At 38.3% G+C, this 19,558-nt stretch overlaps 1 protein-coding gene across 8 annotated transcripts in view; it reads right to left on the bottom strand.

Moving 5' to 3' along the window:
- ALPK1 (alpha kinase 1) overlaps window positions 1-19,558 on the bottom strand; it is a 151,173-nt gene that overhangs the window by 117,456 nt on the left and 14,159 nt on the right. The window lies entirely within an intron of this gene.

The following is a 19,558-nucleotide window of genomic DNA, read 5'->3' as shown; positions in this document are numbered from 1 at the left end:
AAATAGAAGTATGGCTTGAGGGACCACAGTCTCATAGTCTCTTACTTCCCAGAACTGACTTGGTTCATAGACCCAAAGCCCCTTGCATGAAATGGAGGCTGGGGACCCTTAAGATCAAGTTCTTTGAAACAGCATCACCAGGCTTCCTTTTAGCATTCCCCAAAGTGATCTGCAGTAATTCACTAGGGTAAATGTACACTGGGGAACCTAAAATAGCTAGATGTTTTAGGGATAATTGGAATTGTCTTTGAGCAACCGTTAACTCTAAGGACATATAATATCACTACAGTCCAACTATCAGAAGAAAATCCAACTATCAGAAGAAAATCCAACAATCAGAAGAAAAGCTTAAGAGGGTTGGGTGATAAATGGAATATTGGAAGAAAACTATCTCAGAGTGTTCATTCAGGGTCCAAGCATTCATCCTGTATTTATTTTCCAAGTTCCTATGTGTAGAATTAGAGAAGACCTTACTCATCAAGTGGCAGAATTCCTACACTGGCTTCTTTATAACACTGTGTCCTAACCTAGTATTTAGGAACCTTGATCATTTCACCATTTCACAGGACATCAACCATGGCCATGTAATTGATGGCAACCAGTCAATGAATCTGCTAAGCATATATTAGCAAATATACAAGATTCCTTGGTAAGACTAAAGATAAGAGAAAAATTCCATAGAATTTCTAGTTCTACTAACTCACTGATGTTTCTGGGGGGTCTAGAGATCTGGGGTATATTGAGATATTCCCTTCAAATTGTGAAAGGCAATTTGCTGTACCTTCTTGCATCCAGTTCTAGGAAGAAAGAGGCACGCATATTTGGTGGGCTTTCAGTATTACACAGGCAAATTTACTGGCGTTATTTCTTCCTCCTTATTGGTAAACCACAGGCTTTATATTTAAGAAAGGTCCCAAACAAAAGAACGTTCTTTTGCCACTTCAGTTTAAAGAACAAACATTTCCTGCCACTTAGCCCGTGTGACTGTAGAGTGTCTGTGGCAAGTCAGGATATCATACTGATCCTATGAAACTCTTGAATAAGATAATCATAGTACAGACCCCACACTTGAGGGAAAAGTCATACCTCTTTGACAAATATCTATTTTCCTTGAGAAACATCACCTAGTGTTTGTTATTTGGTACTGGTTATTTGAGACTGAGGATCTAGACATAGGAAATCAACTGATTATATATGAGACCTGAGCTACCTATTTGAATTAGATGTGACTTGTTTGACCTATTTGAAAATAGCAGCTCTCCATAATCAACCTGAAGTGGCATGTACAAGAACAGACTTAACTGCTAAAGGCACAAGAAAGTTTTATGAGCAAATGGCTCAAACTCTCCTACGGATCTTGCTGTGATGCTACCTCTCCTTAGACCCACATATACAGCGTCATGGGGATTTCTCTATGGACAGGAAAGAAGGGATCTAAGACTGATTTGCTGATGATTATGCATAATACACTGTCATATGTAAACTGATACAGCATTGGAGCACACCTCACTGTCAGCCATGAGAAACAGGTGGGAAGAGAAATCCTCCTAATAAGCAGACTTGGAGTGGTACCTCAAATTATATACTTTGCCTAGAAGGAAAGATAATCACAGTGCAATTCAATGACAGAGCTGAAAGTTTGGGTTAGATGATGAGGAAATTGAAAATAACAAGACTGAAGGATGCTGACAAAGAGGTTTAGGGTACAGATATGCATAGGAATGTGGATGGACCTCTCAGAATGGGTTCATGATATCAGGATACTTGTGCCCCATGTAAATGTTCACTGAAGGGCTCCCACTGCAGAAGACACCCTCTCAATCATCAGATGGCAAAAGATCAGTACTTCACACGTCAGTTTTCCTGTCTCCCCACTCTCACCATTGTTCCTCAACGAGTTCAAAAACAAAGTGGCCATGGTGACAAAGATGGAGGTTGTGCATGGGCTCAAACCAAATGAAGTTCCCCTTACCACAGCAGATCTGGCTGCCACCACTACTGAACGCCTGAAATGCCAGCAGCGTGAGCCCTGCCTTTGGCTCTAAACCTGAGGGAGGAGGGTGGCACAGCTGACCTCATGTTGGCTGATCATAATGAACGCCTTTCCTGATGGACCTGTAGCAGTTTTTCGCCCTGGAATGGACATTTTTTTCTGGATATAGGTTTGGCTCCCTTGCTATTCTTCTCTTAGCAATACCATCTGTGGACTTACTGAAAGCTTCATTCACCTGCATTAGTCTATATAACACTGCCTCTGGCCAAGGATGCTACGGGGCAAAGCATTTCCCACAGGATTCATTGGTCATACCATAACCCCGGAGCAGCTGGCCTTAGAAAGCAGAGCAATAATCTATTACACACTCTGTTTTAGAGCCAGCTGGAAGGCATTTTATGAAGCAAGGGTACTGGTATAGAAAAAATGGTATATGCTCTGAATCAATAACCAATACATGGTGTTGTGTTGCCCAAGGACAGATCACATGGGTTCAGGAATCAAAGGGAAGAAGTAGGAGTGAAATCTCCCATACCACCAGAAGTACTAGATTTAGTATAACTCTAGCCTTTTAACCAGCTGCAAACACAAGGACTGTTGCCAATATTCATATTTTCCTGTTTACGTGGTAGTGCATGTTCATACCTTAACCCATTTTTTCCCGCTCTCCCTGTTGCCTATTAATCTATACGGGCTACACTGGTGGTGATTACTTTATAGCTTAGTCTATAAATAACATGTAGGTACTTTTATACAACTATTGCCAAATGTCTTCTTTCTCTTATTTAAGTGTGCGAGCAATAAATTCTCCCCGAAATTCAGTTCCAAAAATGTCTGCATTTACAGATGAACTTATACTCACCCCCTTACTGACTGATAAAATCTGTACAATTCCAGCTTGTTCCTCTTTTGACTTGGTTGTCTGGACGCTCAGAACTTTCTGTAAGCTCTGTTGTGTGATTCATTCAACACAGGTTTCCAGGACTCAAGTTGCTTTCTTCATTTATTCTAAATGGTTTCTGATCACTGGTTTTCAATTTAACTTTTCCTTACGCTGGGTTTATGTACATTTAATAGTACATGTCACTTCAATTCCTTTTCATATGTACTCAAGTGAATACATAAGTAAATAAACTGTGCCTTTAATGAAGTAGTCTGTGACTTCCTCTTAGCAGCTCACCTGTTTATTCAACCAGTATTTATTGAGTACCTAACATGTACACACATGACAGGCCTATACCTCCCATCCCTGTGCGTGTCTTCATGCCCTTGACCATTGCTATAATTTCATGTCAGATGTACCATTGTCAACATCATGAGCAATGCCATGGGGTGATGTATTGCTGCTCTTATTTAGACTGTCTTCCAGGGCCTATTTCCAGAAGAGCCTATTTCCTCACTCCCATCCCCTAAAGTCTGCTTTCCACTAACGGGCACCTCTAAATCCAAATCCACCCTTAGATAACATCTTGTCATTTCTGAATAATACAAAAACTTTTATTCTTTCATATTTTAGATGAACTGCAACTTCATCACTTGTAGAAGCTACCCCAAAACCAAAATGGCCTCATCCTGAGAGCCAAGGGCTTTCTTCGTTTTGAAATAAAGAAGTGAAATACATGGGGCTGGTTGGGGGTAATGTTTTCAGTGAACACAAACATTGTATTTCTGGAAAGTCGTGTTCTTTACTGGCAACAATGAACTAGCATTTCAGTTATAAGTCAGCCTCTTCAAAGTCTGACTGGAAAAAATAAACGGATTGGACTAGACACAGTCTACTCAGCTTTTCTCTTTTCTGTTGTTTAGGGATCATGTTTGTCTAATATGGGTACAATTCCCCATAAGCGATTGGATTATTGTCCTCTTTTTTTTCCCTCCCCAAACTGATTTTTCCTCCTTCCTGCCTTCTTGTTCTTCCCAAGCGTGTATATTTATTCTTTCATTCATTTGACATTTTCCTAAGTACCTGCTATATGCCAGGCACAGGGTGAAGGATAAAGGGATGAAAACGGCCGTTTCTGGATCTAGAAGCACACATTTGTGAGGAGGCCGATGTGTAGATAATGATTACAGCCTTGTGATAAATGAAAGAACAGAGGCACCATGGAAGCCTAGCGATGTCCCTTCACCTGACCCACAAGCTGCGAGGCTCTTTGGGGATAATGACCCTGCTTTATAATGCAGCACAAAGTCATCAATCTATCATGTTGGCTGAGGTGCTGGGCTCTTTCACAGCTGAAACAACCAACAAAACATCTCAGGCCACTGCATGAGCAGACACAATTTTGGAAGTCACACTGATTTTTCCACAAATCCACATATACGCAGTTGTGACCTGGGAGAGTACAACTAGTACTCCAAAGTAGAATTTCAAGGGGAAAAAAATCATACTTGTCAAGTAGGGAACGTAGATTACACGAAAGTATTAAAGAGCTTTCTTAGGAGTCCGGAATGCCCAGTGTGGCACTCTAGAAGTCTCTGTCAGCCAGTGAAATGATGTCAGTAAAGGATGGTAATTGGTCCCTAAAGGATTGCCTTGGGGAGTGTGAAGAACAAATACTCAACAGTGGCAACAAGCGAGCAAGGGAGGGTATAATTATTTATCTAGATCAAAAGATGTGGATACTTTGGAGACGTAGGATGCAGTAAGATAAGTAGTGTGACATACACATTTCTGTACCCCCCAAGAGACTCCCAGGAAAGCTATTTACCTTCCCATTGGATACTTCTTGCTCTTGTATCAGTGACTAGCAGCCAGTGTGAACAGAGCCAAAACGTTTCTACCAGCAGCTAATGCAGACAGTCTAGTCTCACAACAGTGCACAGGACTGCGGGCGGACTCTTGTCCACAGACAGAAGGAATCTGGGGTGTCAGCAAAGAGTCTTTGGGCCTATGGTCATAAACAGACCTTATTAATGTATCGATTTTACTTAGTCCTTTCGTCAACAAAACAAAAACCACTGCTTTCTTTTTTAGGTAGGCATTGCTTAATATTCCCCCTATCCAAGTTCGCCATCTACAGGTCATGTCATTTACAAATTGCTTTAAAGGTCTTCAGAAGACGGCATATGAGAATTCACATGTGCCTCCCATTCGGGGAGTTTATACCACTAACTCTTCATTAATGCCACAACTGATGACTATTACTACATAACTACTGTCTTGTTAAGTATTAACTGCGCTCTTCTCAGGGATTTAGGCTAAAAAGATAATAGTGAAAAAGAGCTATTAAGTATATGTTTTAGGGCCGTATTTCTTAACTTGTTAGAAAAGTTCACTCTTTTTTGGTTAACATAAAAGGATCACGCTTTTGGCCGGGCATGGTGGCTCACAGCTGCAATCTCAGTGCTTTGGGAGGCCAAGGCAGGAGGATCACCTGAGGCCAGGGATTCAAGACCAGCCTAGGCAACATTTTTTCTGTAGAGACCCCATCTCAAAAAAAAAAAAAAAAAAAAAAAAAAAAAAAAAAATTAAAAATCTTATCAGGGCTCAGTTGTGCACAACTGTAGTCCTGGCTAGTACAGAGGCCGAGGTAGGGGGATCCCTTAACCCTGGGAGTTCAGGGTTATAGTGAGCCAGGATGACACTTCTGCACTCTAGCCTGGGCGACAGAGGAATGAAACTCTGTCTCTTCAAAAAACAAAACAAAACCACTTTTCACTAATGTTTTTATCATAAAAGCACTAACGATCCTAACAATCCCCACCCTTTACTGAGCACCTAGGTTGGTATCAACTTACATATGTTACCTAATTTATTGCTTATGCGAAATGGATGAAGTCTTGTTATTCTCATCTTGTGGCTGAGAAATCTGAGGCTGCAAGAGATGATGCAGTTTATTAACGATCGCAGAGCTTGTTAGTAAGTTGCAGGGTTGGTGTTGGAATGCAGGTCTGTCTCGCTTCAAACCTGTTGTGTGAACACATTCACAATATGGCCTCCAAATATTTTATTTTTCTATATTTCAAACCTAGAATGACTGTCTATGGCTTTTCAACTACCCTCTCCCCTTCACTTTGAAATATGTCTTCTTGGGCAGAGGCATCTCCCTACTGCTTCAGTGAGGAGGACAGAACGACCCTTCTTGATCTACCGCACGATGACTGAGAGTACAGGCACAGCTGCTGAGAAGACTCCTGCACCATCACGTTAGTCCATCAGCTTGCCAGAAGTCCAAGGCGAAACCGTAGCCTGCTCCTCCTCTTCCTGGAGCTGAAATTGGCAAGAGCCTCCTGATCAGATCTCTACCCATTTGGAGTCCTCCCTATGGGCTCTAAATGAATCCCCGTTCAATCAACACTGCCTCGGTTTACGTACACAGAGGGGCTAAGGTCCGCTCTGCAAAAGCATCCTCAAATTGGAGTTTCTGTCATATCTTTCTTCAGAGGTTCCCTTTTAAGAAAACCATCAAGAAATTAAAGACACTCAAACTAGCTTTGGCATAAAGGGGAATGTACTATACTGGTGGACATGAGGACAGGAAATGCAGACAGTCCTCATGTGGGATTAGAACCAGGAAATGGAAAGCTGTTGGTGGAAGCCTGCCTCTCTCTTTCTCTCTCTCCACAGTCTGATTTATCCATTCCATAAAGACTTGAATGCTTGTTATGTATCAGGTACCGTGCTAGGTGGGGCAAGAGTGCATACGGAGGTAAACAAAACACAAGCCGGCTTCATGCCTCTGTAGACCATCTTTATCTGACCCATTTACCATGGCTTTGCATGATCTCCCAACTTAAGCCTTTAACAGAAACTGACTCGGTTGCAGCATCCTTAGTTTAAAGATAAAGTTTTAGCACAACACATGCTTATTCCTTCCAGCCTTTAATCAGGTATACAACAAAGGGGCTTGGAGTGGGGAGATTTGCATGGACAATCTCAGTAGTCAGGGAAAAATAAATTGCTTAAAAACGATTTATTTATTTATTTATTTTGCCTAAGGTCCCTGACTTCTAATACCCTGACAAAATATTTTAGCTTAATTCCTTCCCTTCAAGGGATGTGGGGAAAGAGAAACTGACTGGTGAAAGAAATAATGATCATCTCTGCTGCGAAGACTTTCAAAGATAAAGGGATGATGACGGTTTCTATAACCGGAGGAAAGAAGGGGAAAGAGCCCTAGGAAGATGAGGCACTCATGCTGAGGTAGGAAAGGCTTGGATGGCCCATCCGGAGACACTGGTTTGGGTGTGATCGGAGGCTTTGAGTAAGGCACTGCGTCGCTCACACAGCCTCTCACCCGGGGCCTTAGGGAAGCCTGGGTGAAATCCCTTGGGAGGGCAGAAGGGAGAGGAGAGAAGAGGAGAATTATAAATCTTAAAAACAAAGCCCTCCCTGCCGTGCCTGAAAAACTCATAGTTGCTTAAAAGCTCAAATTATTTAAGGTTGCCTGAAACATTTGTGAACCCTGGAGGCAATCAATCTCCAATTATGAGAGCAGCAGATGGAGAGCAGTGATACTCTAAGAGTCACTCACGAAGACTGGAAGGCATCCAGGAAAAAGGTGGACAGAGAGGCTAAACGTTGAGATGTGCGGTAACGAAACTCTGTATGATTGCTCCTTAAGTTTTATAGGCATGAGGGCTACTGTGGTCCAGAGAAGGAGTATTCACAGTCATCAGTGTAAATGTGAACTCTACTCATGAGTCTGGACTTTCTACGTGAATGTCCTGAATATGCCTCAAGTCCGTCACGTCGAATCCTTGACAAAATATTTCAGCTTAATTCCTTCCCTTCAAGAGGCTCTTGAGAGTCTATGATATCTCATTTGCTTAGCTATAAATTTCTAAGGAAGTGTTTAAGTCTGAGCAAATTTATTCATATGATCTACTTTGATTTGTAGTTGAATTTATAATTTTGGAGAAAAAATCGTGGCTGGGAAATGGGTATAGTATCTAAAGTTTTCAAAGAAATTTGGTACAAGCCAAAAGGCTTCGTATATAAAGAACTATGATTACCGTAATGCTAATTTAGGGAGATACATGCATTACCTTAAGTTATGTGAACTTCATCAGTGATTATTTTATAGCGAGTCTTAGATTCATTTTCCATAAAGTAATGTGCTTAGGTATTTTATTATAAAGCCAAGTAGTCTATGATGTATGTCTTAGCTTTTGTTATTTTTCTGATTTTTCCTCCTTATAAGGTCTGAAATTTGGAACTATTCCCTCAAGAGATTCACTCTATTTGTCCCCCACTCCTTTTTGGTTCTCCAGTGATTCTCCTTCTTCTCATTTATTAATTAATTTGCTTCAACAAATATTTATTGAACTCCTCTAATGCGCCAGGATAATCACGATTCTTATTTTCACAGAATATTTTTGGGAATATTTTTGGGATAATCTACCACCAGCTCTGGGCATCTCTGCAATTTCTTGCAGTGTATATCAAGAATGAGAGATCTGGCCTGGTGCAGTGGCTAACACCCGCGATTCCAACATTTTGGGAGGCTAAGGCAGGATGATCATTTGAAGTCATGAGTTTGAAACCAGCCTGGGCACATAGTGAGACTCTCATTGCTACAAATTAAAAATAAAAATATTAGCCTGTAGTGGTGACACATACCTGTAGTCTTAGCTACCAGGATGCAGAGAGGGAGGATTGCTTGTGTCCAAGAGTTTGAGGTTGCAGTGAACTATGATTGTGCCACTGCACTCCATCCAGGGCAATAGAGTTAGACCCCATCTAAAAAAAAGATGCCAGGCTAACCTCTCTTTACCTGGGCAATTTATTAGAATTTGCAGCATCTTTGAGGGATGAAGTCATGTCTTTTGCTGGGACAAAGCAGTGATTTTATAAAAGCAGTGGGCTCCCTAAGCCCAGTGTTCCTTGGTTGCAATAAAGACAAACCCACTGACTACATGCACAGCATCCACTGGCCCACTCGCTATTCCAGTGGGACTTGGAGGACATGAGGAGCAGATGTCAGCATGATGTTCATGTTGCTTGAGGCACTATGTCTCTGACCCAGGAGTTTCATGTCTTCTGCCAACATCCGTGAAATAACAGGTTAGCTCGTTAGCTTATAAGGAGAGTAAAAGGAAATTATAGACCCTGACAAACTTAATCATTTCCAAGAATTGCATCACCCATAGATGTGCCTTTCACAGAGTAAAATTTTGTGTAATTTCCTAAATAGCCATCTTAACTGAAATAGGATAAAGGAAAAAAAATGGCAACTTTATTTGACATACATTTGTTTTTTGTGTATTCTATGTTGTTCAAAATGTATAGCCTGCGTATTACCAATTCCATGCTCTTCACAAAAACAAATTCTTAAAGATTAAGACTTGTGGCAATTTTCTTCCGATAATGCAAATTAACCAAAATTTTCTAGATACCTGCTCTGTGCCCGGGTCTGTAAGGCGATAGGAGGATGAAGAAAACTCAGTTCTAGATTTTTAGGGCCCAGGTTTACTAGAGATGACAGGCACAAATATGTCTGAAATAAAAGACTGTAACTGCTCAGATATAGTTTAATTCCAAGCAAAGAATCATTGTGATTTGTACCTCAATTTACCATTTTGGGGGAAAAAAATTGTCATTTCTTTCTTTTTCAGCTAAAGGGAGGTTTAGATAAGTTAGGCTTTGTTTAGAAGACCAAATAGGACACTGAAAGATGGGTAAGACTCCAGCCAGAGGAAGTGGAGGGGTTAAAGTCTGAGGAGCAAGGACAGGTGGCATTGTGAAGAGATGAATGTCAGACAAATGTGATGAGATGCGGGGAACAGCAAGAGCAAACACACAGAGGGAACTTGCAGAGAGTGACAGGTCAGCAGGAAGGCTCTCAATGGTGGCTGGGGTTGGACTGATGACTAACATAGACTTTAATCAAGTTTGGTTGCTCATGGAGGGGTAGGGTATTTTTTGTTTGTTTGTTTGAGATGGAGTTTTGCTCTTGTTGCCCAGGCTGGAGTGCAATGGCGCAATCTCAGCTTACCGCAGCCTCCACCTCTCAGGTTCCAGCGATTCTCCCGCCTCAGCCTCCTGAGTAGCTGAAATTATAGGTGCCCACCAACACATCCAGCTAAAATTTTGAAATTTTAGTAGAGATGGGGTTTCTCTATGTTGGTCAGGTTGCTCTCCAACTCCAGAACTCAGATTCTCTGCCCACCTCGGCCTCCCAAAGTGCTGGAGTTACAGACATGAGCCAACGTGCCAGGCGGGGGCATTTTAACACTTGAAGTTGGCAAAGTACTTCATTGCTGTATGGCAACTACTCAAATACTCTTTAGTAATGTTTCCACGAATCTGTTAATTTTACCTTATCTATTTATTCATTTTTAAAGGAAATAAATGACATAAATGGATATTAAGAACTTACATTGTTCTTGAGTCCTATTTCAATTTCACTTAATTTCCCTTTTTTTGAGTTGAGGCCAAACTCATTAATCTGGGGCCTTGTGGTAGATTGTTTCCTATTTTTTGTTTTTCTCCATTATAACTAATGAATTAATTATGCAGCTTTGTTTAATATCTGTCTTCCTCACTATAATTTAAGCTCCAAGAAAAAAGGAAATGAGTTTGTTTTGTTCCCTTCTACAACCTTAGACAGTACCTTGAATAATTCCTAGCACATATAGTAGGTGCTCAAAAAATATGTGTTGTTGTTAAATGTTTATAAAAGCAGATACAAGGTAAATTTGGGTAACCTATCTTGTTGATTAATCCTATGCATTGCTGACTGTTGATAAGTTGGGAATATTTCTTTTTATTTCAGGGATATCTGTAATGTTCAAAGAAGATGCCTTTTATCACCTCTAAATTATTAAATACTCTGCCTACACTCTTGAAGTGGCAAGAACAACATGCTTAATTTTAATTCATACTCTTGTCTCTTTGAAATAATGTAAGATTTTTAGAATATCCCTTAATGTTGATTTTCATCAGTCTTATCAGAAATTTCCACAAAATTTGCTTTATAAGTACATTATTAGACTATCTGAAAATTCTGTGACAAGGTTTATGTCAAAGCTTCTGGCCCATAAAATAAGTCAGTCTGGGTGTTAATGAGGATGCCAGCACCAATAAATGTTAGCCGTCATTCACATCTCCCCGACCCCAGTGTTGATGGTTTTCTGCAATTCCTAACGGTGTTGGTTCTTCTTTCTAGTGCCTCACTCCCGACCTCTACTGGTGGCACTTATCACTACAGGTGTAAGCAATTTCACTTTTATTAGCATATTTATACTTAATAATGAAAACAAATGTGGGACTCTACAGACCAGAACATGTCTAAAACAATTATAAGACTTAGTAATGGCCTGGAATAGTGGAAACTTTTGCGGAACATTAAAATAGCAATGCATATTGTTCAACTGACAAATACTCGTATTTGAATTACATTTCAGTAAAAACCCATTAATCTTTTTGAATTTTAGGAAAAAATTCACTAATCCACTGTCCCAAAATCTATGATGTTTCAATATAGCAATGATTAAAATTATAGTTGTATGGAAACATATGGAAATTAAACAACTTGCTCCTGAATGATTGTTGGGTCCACAATAAAATCAAGATGGAAATTTAAAAATTCTTTGAACTGAATGTTAACAGTGACACAACCTACAAAACCCCTGGGATACAGCAAAGACAGTGCTAAGAGGAAAGTTCATAGGATTAAATGCCTATATCAAAACGTCTTAAAGAGCACAAATACACCGTCTAATGTCATACTTCAAGGAGCTGAGAAACAAGAACAAACCAAACCCAAACCCAGCAGAAGAAAAGAAATAACCAAGATCAGAGCAGAACGAAATGAAATTGAAACAAAAAATACAAAAGATAAATGAAAAGAAAAGCTGGTTCTTTGAAAAGTTAAATAAAATTCATAGACCATTAGTGAGATTAACCAAGAAAAGAAAAGAGAAGATTCAAGTAAGCTCAATTAGAAAAGAAATGGGAGATATTACAACCAATATCACAGAAATACAAAGTCATTCAAGGCTACTGAACACATTTACACACATAAACTAGAAAACCCAGAGGAGATTAATGACTTCCTAGAAATACAACACGCTCCTATATGAAACCAAGAAGAAACAGAAACTCTGAACAGACCATTAACAAGAAGTGTGATTGAAATGGTAACTACAAAGTTACAAAGAAGAAAAAGTTCAGGATCAGACAAATTCATAGCTGAATTATATCAGGTATTCAAAGAAGAATGGTACCAATCCTATTGACACTATTCCAAAAGATAAAGAGGGAATCCTCCTTAAATCATTCAATGAAGTCAGTATCACCCTAATACCAAAATTAGGAAAGGACATAACAAAAAAAAGAGAGAAAATTAGAGACCAATATTCCTGATGAACATAGATGCAAAAATCCCGAACAAAATAGTAACAGAATCCAACAGCATATCGAAAAGATAATCTACTATAATCAAGTGGGTTTCATACTAGGGATGCAGGGATGGTTTAACATCTGGAAGGCAATAAATGTGATACACCACATAAACAGATTTAAAAATAAAAATCACACAATCACCTCGACAGACGCAGAGAAAGCATCTGACAAGATCCAGCATCTCTTTATAATTAAAACCCTCAACAAAATTGGCATAAAAAGGACATACCTTCAGGTAATAAAAGCCATTTAGGACAAACCCATAGCCAACAGTATATTGAATGGGGAAAATTTCAAAGCATTCCTCCTGAGAAGTGGAACAAAACAAGTATGCCCACTTTCACCACTTCTATTCAACATAGTACTGGAAGTCCTAGCCAGAGCAATCAAGCAAGACAAAGAAATAAAGGGCATCCAAATTGGCAATCAAAAAGTCAAACAGTCACTATTTGCTGATGACATGATTGTATACCTAGAAAACCCTAAGAACTCATCCAAAAAGCTCCTAGCAAAGTTTCAAGATACAAAATTAGTAAAGTTTCAGGATACAAAATTAATGTACACAAATCAGTAGCCCTGCTATACACCAACAATGACCAAGGTGAGATTCAAATCAAGAACCCAACCCCTTTTTAAATAGCTGCAAAAAACAAAACAAAAAACAAAACAACAACAACAAAAACAAACAAACAAACAAAAAACCACTTAGGAATATACTTAACAAAGGAGGTGAAAAGCCTCTATAAGAAAAACCACAAAACACTGCTGAAAGAAATCATAGATAACAAAAACAAATGAAAACACATTCCATGCTCATGGATGGGTAGAATCAATATTGTGAAAGTAATAACACTGCCAAAAGCAATCTACAAATTCAATGCAATTCCCATCAAAATACCACCATCATTCATCACAGAATTAGACCTGAAAGTATAAAAATGCTAGAAAATAACATTGGAAAAACCCTTCTAGATATTGGTTTAAGTAAGGAGTTCATGACCCAGAACCCAAAAGCAAATGCAGTGAACACAAAGATAAATTGCTGGGACTTAATTAAACTGAAGAGATTTTGCATGGCAAAATGAACAGTCAGCAGGGTAAAGAAGCAACCCACATAGTAGGAGAAAATCTTCACAATCTACATCTGACAAAGGACAAATATTCGGAATCTACAATGTACTCAGCCAAATCAACAAGAAAAAAACAAACAATCCCATCAAAAAGTGGGCTATTTCAGAGTCATTCGTTATACATGTGTAGTTCCAAAGCACATAAGCTAGAAACAGAAAATATATTTCTAGGAGCAATACCATCTGTTTTCAACATGAAATACCACACCCATAGAACTCCATCATAAATTTCATTGCACAGACTTACTGTAGTTAATTTTGTCACAAACTCTGCATCTATGGATTGAATCGAATCCTTCCAAAAATGTTGTTTGCAAATATCAAACATTGTTATGCAAGAAATTACAAAATGAAGATTTATACCATTGTGGTTTAGGCTGTACTGAACTAAATCTGTGGAATGCATTGTGAACTGTAAAAGCAAAGTATCAATAAAGCTTATAGACTTAACAAAAAAGTGGGCTAAGGACATGAATAGACAATTCTCAAAAGAAGATATACAAATGGCCAACGACATATGAAAAAAGTGCTCAGCATCACTAATCATCAGGGGAATGCGAATCAAAACCGCAATGTAATACCACCTTACTCCTCATAGAATGGCCATAATAAAAAAAATTAAAAATAATACATGTTGGTGTGCCTGCAGTGAACAGAGAACACTTCTACACTGCTGGTAAGAATGTAAACTAGTACAACCACTATGGAAAACAGTGGTGAGATTCCTTAAACAGCTAAAAATAGAACGACCATTTGATCCAGCAATCCCATTCCTGAGTATCTACCCAGAGGAAAATAAGTTATTATATGAAAACGATACTTGCACATACATGTTTATAGCAGCAAAATTTTCAATTGCAAAAATGTGAAACCAACCCAAATGCACACCAATCAACACGTGAATAAAGGAACTGTGTTGTATGTGTATGTGTGTATACACACACACACACACAGACACACACACACATATATTATATATGTATATATATACACATATACACACACACACATATGATGGAATACTACACAACCGTAAAAAGGAATGAATTAATGGCATTAGCAGTTACCTGGATGAGACTGGAGACTATTATTCTAAGTGAAGTAACTCAGGAATGAAAAATCAAACATCGTATGTTCTCACTCAGAAGTGGGAGCTAAGCTATGAGGCTGCAAAGGCATGAGAATGACACGGTGGACTTTGGGGACTCGGGGAAATACTGGGAAGTGGGTGAGGGATAAAAGACTACAAATAGGGTGCAGTGTATACTGCTCAGGAGGTGGGTGCACCAGAATCTTACAAACCACCACTAAAGAACTCATGTAACTAAATACTACCTGTTCCCCGATAAACTATGGAAATAAATTTTTTTTTTTTAAATATTGTGAAAATGACCATACTTCCAAAAGCAATCTATAAAGTCAGTGAAATTCCCACCAAAACACCACCATCATTCTTCACAGAATTAGAAAAAAAAATCCTAAAATTCATATGGAACCAAAAAAAGAGCCAGCATAGTCAAAACAAGACCAAGAAAAAGGAACGAATTGGGAGGGATCACATTACCTGATTTCAAACTATGCTGTAAGGCCATAGTCACCAAAACAGCATAGTACAGCTATAAAAATAGGTACATCGACCAATGGAACAGAATAGAGAACCCAAAAATAAAGCCAAATACTTACAGTCAACTCATCTTTGACAAAGCAAACAAAAACATACAGCAGGGAAAGGACACTATTCAACAAATGGTGCTGGGATAATTGGTAATCCACATGTAGGAGAATGAAACTGGATCCTCATCTCTCACCTTATACAGGAATCAACTCAAGATGGATCAAATACTTAAATCTAAGACCTGAAGCCATAAAAATTCTAGAAGATAACATTGGAAAAATCCTTCTAGACATTGGCTTAGGGAAAGACTTCATGACCGAGAATCCAAAAAAATCAAATGCAAGAAAAATAATGATAAATAAATGGAACCTAAATTAGTTCCACTATGGAAAACACTGTGGAGATTCTTTAAAGAACTAAAAGTAGAACAAGTCTTTGATCCAGCAATCCCTACTGGGTACCTAGCCAGAGAAAAAGGAGTCATAATTTGAAAAAGACACTTGCACACGCATGTTTATAGCAGCACAATTCACAATTACAAAATCGTGGAACCAAGCCAAATGGCCATCAATCAATGAGCTGATATATATATATATATATATATATATATATATATATATATATATATCTCACAGTTTATACATATATATAATGTATATCACAGTTTATATATATATATATATATATATATCACAGTTTATACATATACATATAATGTATATCACAGTTTCCTTATCAACTCGTTGACTGATAGCCATTTGGGTTGGTTCCACAATATATATACATATATATATATATATATATATATATATATATATATATATCTGTGGAAAGTTTTATATATACATATTATATATATATATATATATATATATATATATAAAATAGGATATTACTCAGCCATAAAAAGGAATGAATTAATGGCTTTTGCAGCAACCTCGATAGGATTGGAGACTGTTATTCTAAGTGAAGTAATTCAGGAATGGAAAACTAAACATTGTATGTTCTCACTTGTAAATGGGAGCTAAGCTATCAGGATGCAATGACATAAGAATGATACAATAGACTTTGGGAACTCAGAGGAAAGCGTGGAAGAGTTGTGAGGGATAAAAGACTACACATTGGGTATGGTGTACACTGCTTGGGTGATGGGTGCACCAAAATCTTAGAAATCACCACTAAAGAAGTTATTAATGTGACCAAACGCCATCTATTTCCCAAAAACCTATTGAAATAAAAAAATAATTATAATTGCAATTATAGCCTGGGAAACATGGTGTAACTCCATCTCCACAAAAACAACAAAAATTAACCAGGCATGGTGGCTCATGCCTGTATTCTCAGCTACTTGGGTAGAGGTGAGAGAATCATCTGAGTCCACTAAGCGAAGGCTTCGGTGAGCTGAGATCGTGACACTGCACTCCAGCCTGGGTGATGGGAGTGAGACCTTGTCTCAAAACAAAAACAAACAAAAATTTCAGTTGTACTATCTCTGGAGCAAGAACTTGCTAACCGAACTAATAGTGTAATAGCATTGCAGGGCATGTTTAAACTGTTCGGGGAAAAAAATCATTGAATTATTACCTTAGAATGACTAAATATATAAGAGAAATACTGATAATGCAGAAGAGTCTTATCTATTAAATGCTCTATGGGTCTGTAACTTGCAAACTATACTGGTTCTGAACATGTATGTGACCCCAAAGTCTTTTTTTTTTTTTTTCTCCTTCCTTACTCTCAGCACACACCCTACAGGCAACAAAGCTGCCAACCTCACCTCATAAATAAGGTCTTTACTTTCTCAGTCTCCTTGCTGCCTGTTACAGGATTTCTCCTTGTTTAGTTTGGACCACTAGCCTCCAGGCTAGTCTTCCTGCCACTTGTCTCATCCTTATGCTTCATGTGCTGCCCGGATAGATTCTTAAAAGGCAGAACTGATTATGCTACTTCTCTGCTTAGAAACTCCTGGCTCATTGTTGCCTGTAGAGTGAAGCCCAAACTCCTGCACTTGGCATGGAGGGTCCAAGCTGCGGTGAACTTGCCCTTAGTACTCTGATATAGTGTCCTCAGGACTCTGTTTTCAATTCTGTAGCAGAGTCTGACATCATGCTCTGTAATAATTCAGTTATTCAACTGTCTCCCAGTGGACGGTGACTCCTGTGGGTGACCACAGTGTCTCACTCAATTTTTCATCTCAGCATCTCATACTGTGACTAGCACACTATAGAAGCTGTGTGAACACATAAATGAATGAATGAATGCTCCTCTCCCCATTTTTATCTAATAAACTCATCAGTTTTCAAGTATTAGCTTATAAAGATGCTTCTCTGAAGACTTTCTTGACTCTAATATGGCTGTCAGAGTAGCTGCATGTACTTCAGGCTTCCGTGTTAGGTCGTAAGTGCCAAAAGCAACTTGGAGGACTGGAAAGGATATGAGCTTCAGAGGTAAATGACCCTGGGCTAATAACCTAGCCCTGCCACTCACTGTCTGTGTCACCTTCTATAAGTAGCTCAGCTTTTCTGAAATGAGCATTGGTCTCCTCATCTTTAAACGGAGTTAATACCACTTCCCCACAGGACTAATGCAAAGACTAAATAAGCAAGTAAAAGTTCATGACACATGAAAATTTAATTAAATTTCAGTATTTATTTCCTTCCCCTGAGAGTGAAGACCTTATTTAATTTACATTAGGTTCCCAGAACTTCAGAAACTATAGAGAATCAGTAAATGTTTGTTGAGTAAATAAATGAATCCCAGAGTTGTAGTTAGTCTAAAGCAGTGTAAGTATATACTTTAAAAAGGTCTTTTAAACTAATAAAAATGTATGTTAATTCTTTTCTACCCACTTAGTATAAATGTCACTTCCTAATACTCTGAAATGTCTTGAATCAGATTCTTCTCATTTTTATGATTATATTATCTAAAGTTTACACAGGTCTTACAGTTTGAGGCATAATATTTTCAGACCTTTCAATTATACTTCCATTTGTACATTTCTTTTATGTAGTCACTGTAAAGTATGTTTGTGAAGTGTTTTAATAATAAGTAACATTTATTTTGTAATGGTATACACATATAATAATTTTAAGTAAGACAAAGCAAAATATAAAATTATTCATACAGTGTAATAACAACTCTGTAAAAAAATCATCAAAAACTATTGACATTTTCTTCCAGAAGTAGAAAAATCCATCCTAAGATTTATATAAAATCTCAAGGGACCTTGAAGAGCTAAAACAATTTTGAAAAAAAAGAAAATTGGAGGACTCAGACTTCCTGATTTTGATACTTACAAGGAAGCTACAGTAATCCAAACAGTAGTACAGAACATGTATAAGAAACCCAGAAATAAACCATCACATGATTTCCAACAAGAGTGCTAAGATCATTTCTGAGGAAAGAATAGTTTTTTTCAACAAATGAGATTGGGAAAACTGTATATCCACATACAGAAGAATGAAGTGGGACCCTTACTTTACAACACTACATACAAAAATTAACTCAAAATGGATCAAAGACTCAAATGTAAGAGCTAAAACTAGAAAAGTCTTAGAAGAATACATAGGAGAAAGGCTTCATGAAATGGGATTTGGCAACAATTTTGTTTTACATGGCATGGAAAGCACAGGCAACAAAATCAGTAACAGATTAGACTGCATCAAAATAGAAAACTTTGGACATCAAAGGGCACAATCAGCAGAGTGAAAGGAAACCTATGAAATGAAAAAAAAATTTGCAAATCATAGCTGACAATGAGTTAATATTCAGAGTATATAAAGAACAACTGTAACTCAACAACAAAAACAAACAACCCAATTAAAAAATGCACGAAGCATTCGCATTTGAAACGACAATTTTGGAAACTTAAAGCTAAGGTAATTTGGATTTGTTATTTGACTCATCCACTAAGGTTTGTTGTTGTTGTTGTTTTTGAGACGGACTTTTGCTCTTGGTGCCCAGGCTGAAGTACAGTGGCACAATCTTGGCTCACTACAACCTCCGCCTCCCAGGTTCAAGTGATTCTCCTGCCTCAGCCTCCAGAGTAGCTAGGATTACAGGCATGCACCACCATGCCCGGCTAATTTTGTATTTTAAGTAAAGATGAGGTTTCTCCATGTTGGACAGGCTGGTTTTGAACTGACCTCAAGTAATCCACCCACCTCTGCCTCCCAAAGTGCTGGGATTACAGGCATGAGCCATGGCGCCTGGCCTGTTGTTGTTTTTAAAATGCTTATCAGCATAATGGTAAATGCCATGTGTACCTGTGAAGAAACAAGCTTTTTGGTCCCTTTTGGGAATGGGAGGCACTCCTTGATCTTTATGAATGACAGGTTACTGTTTTGCCTTACTGCTTAACTTAATGTAGCGGAATAAAGCAGACAAAGCTTGAACAAAAAAAAAATGGGCAAAGTTTGAATAGACATTTCTCTAAAAAAGATATACAAATGGCCAATAAGTACAGAAAA

This window comes from Saimiri boliviensis, chromosome 3, assembly GCF_048565385.1.
Source record: "Saimiri boliviensis isolate mSaiBol1 chromosome 3, mSaiBol1.pri, whole genome shotgun sequence".
Taxonomy (NCBI): Eukaryota; Metazoa; Chordata; class Mammalia; order Primates; family Cebidae; genus Saimiri; species Saimiri boliviensis.
Note: the sequence above shows the minus strand (reverse complement) of the source record. Positions and strands in the feature narration are given on the sequence as shown.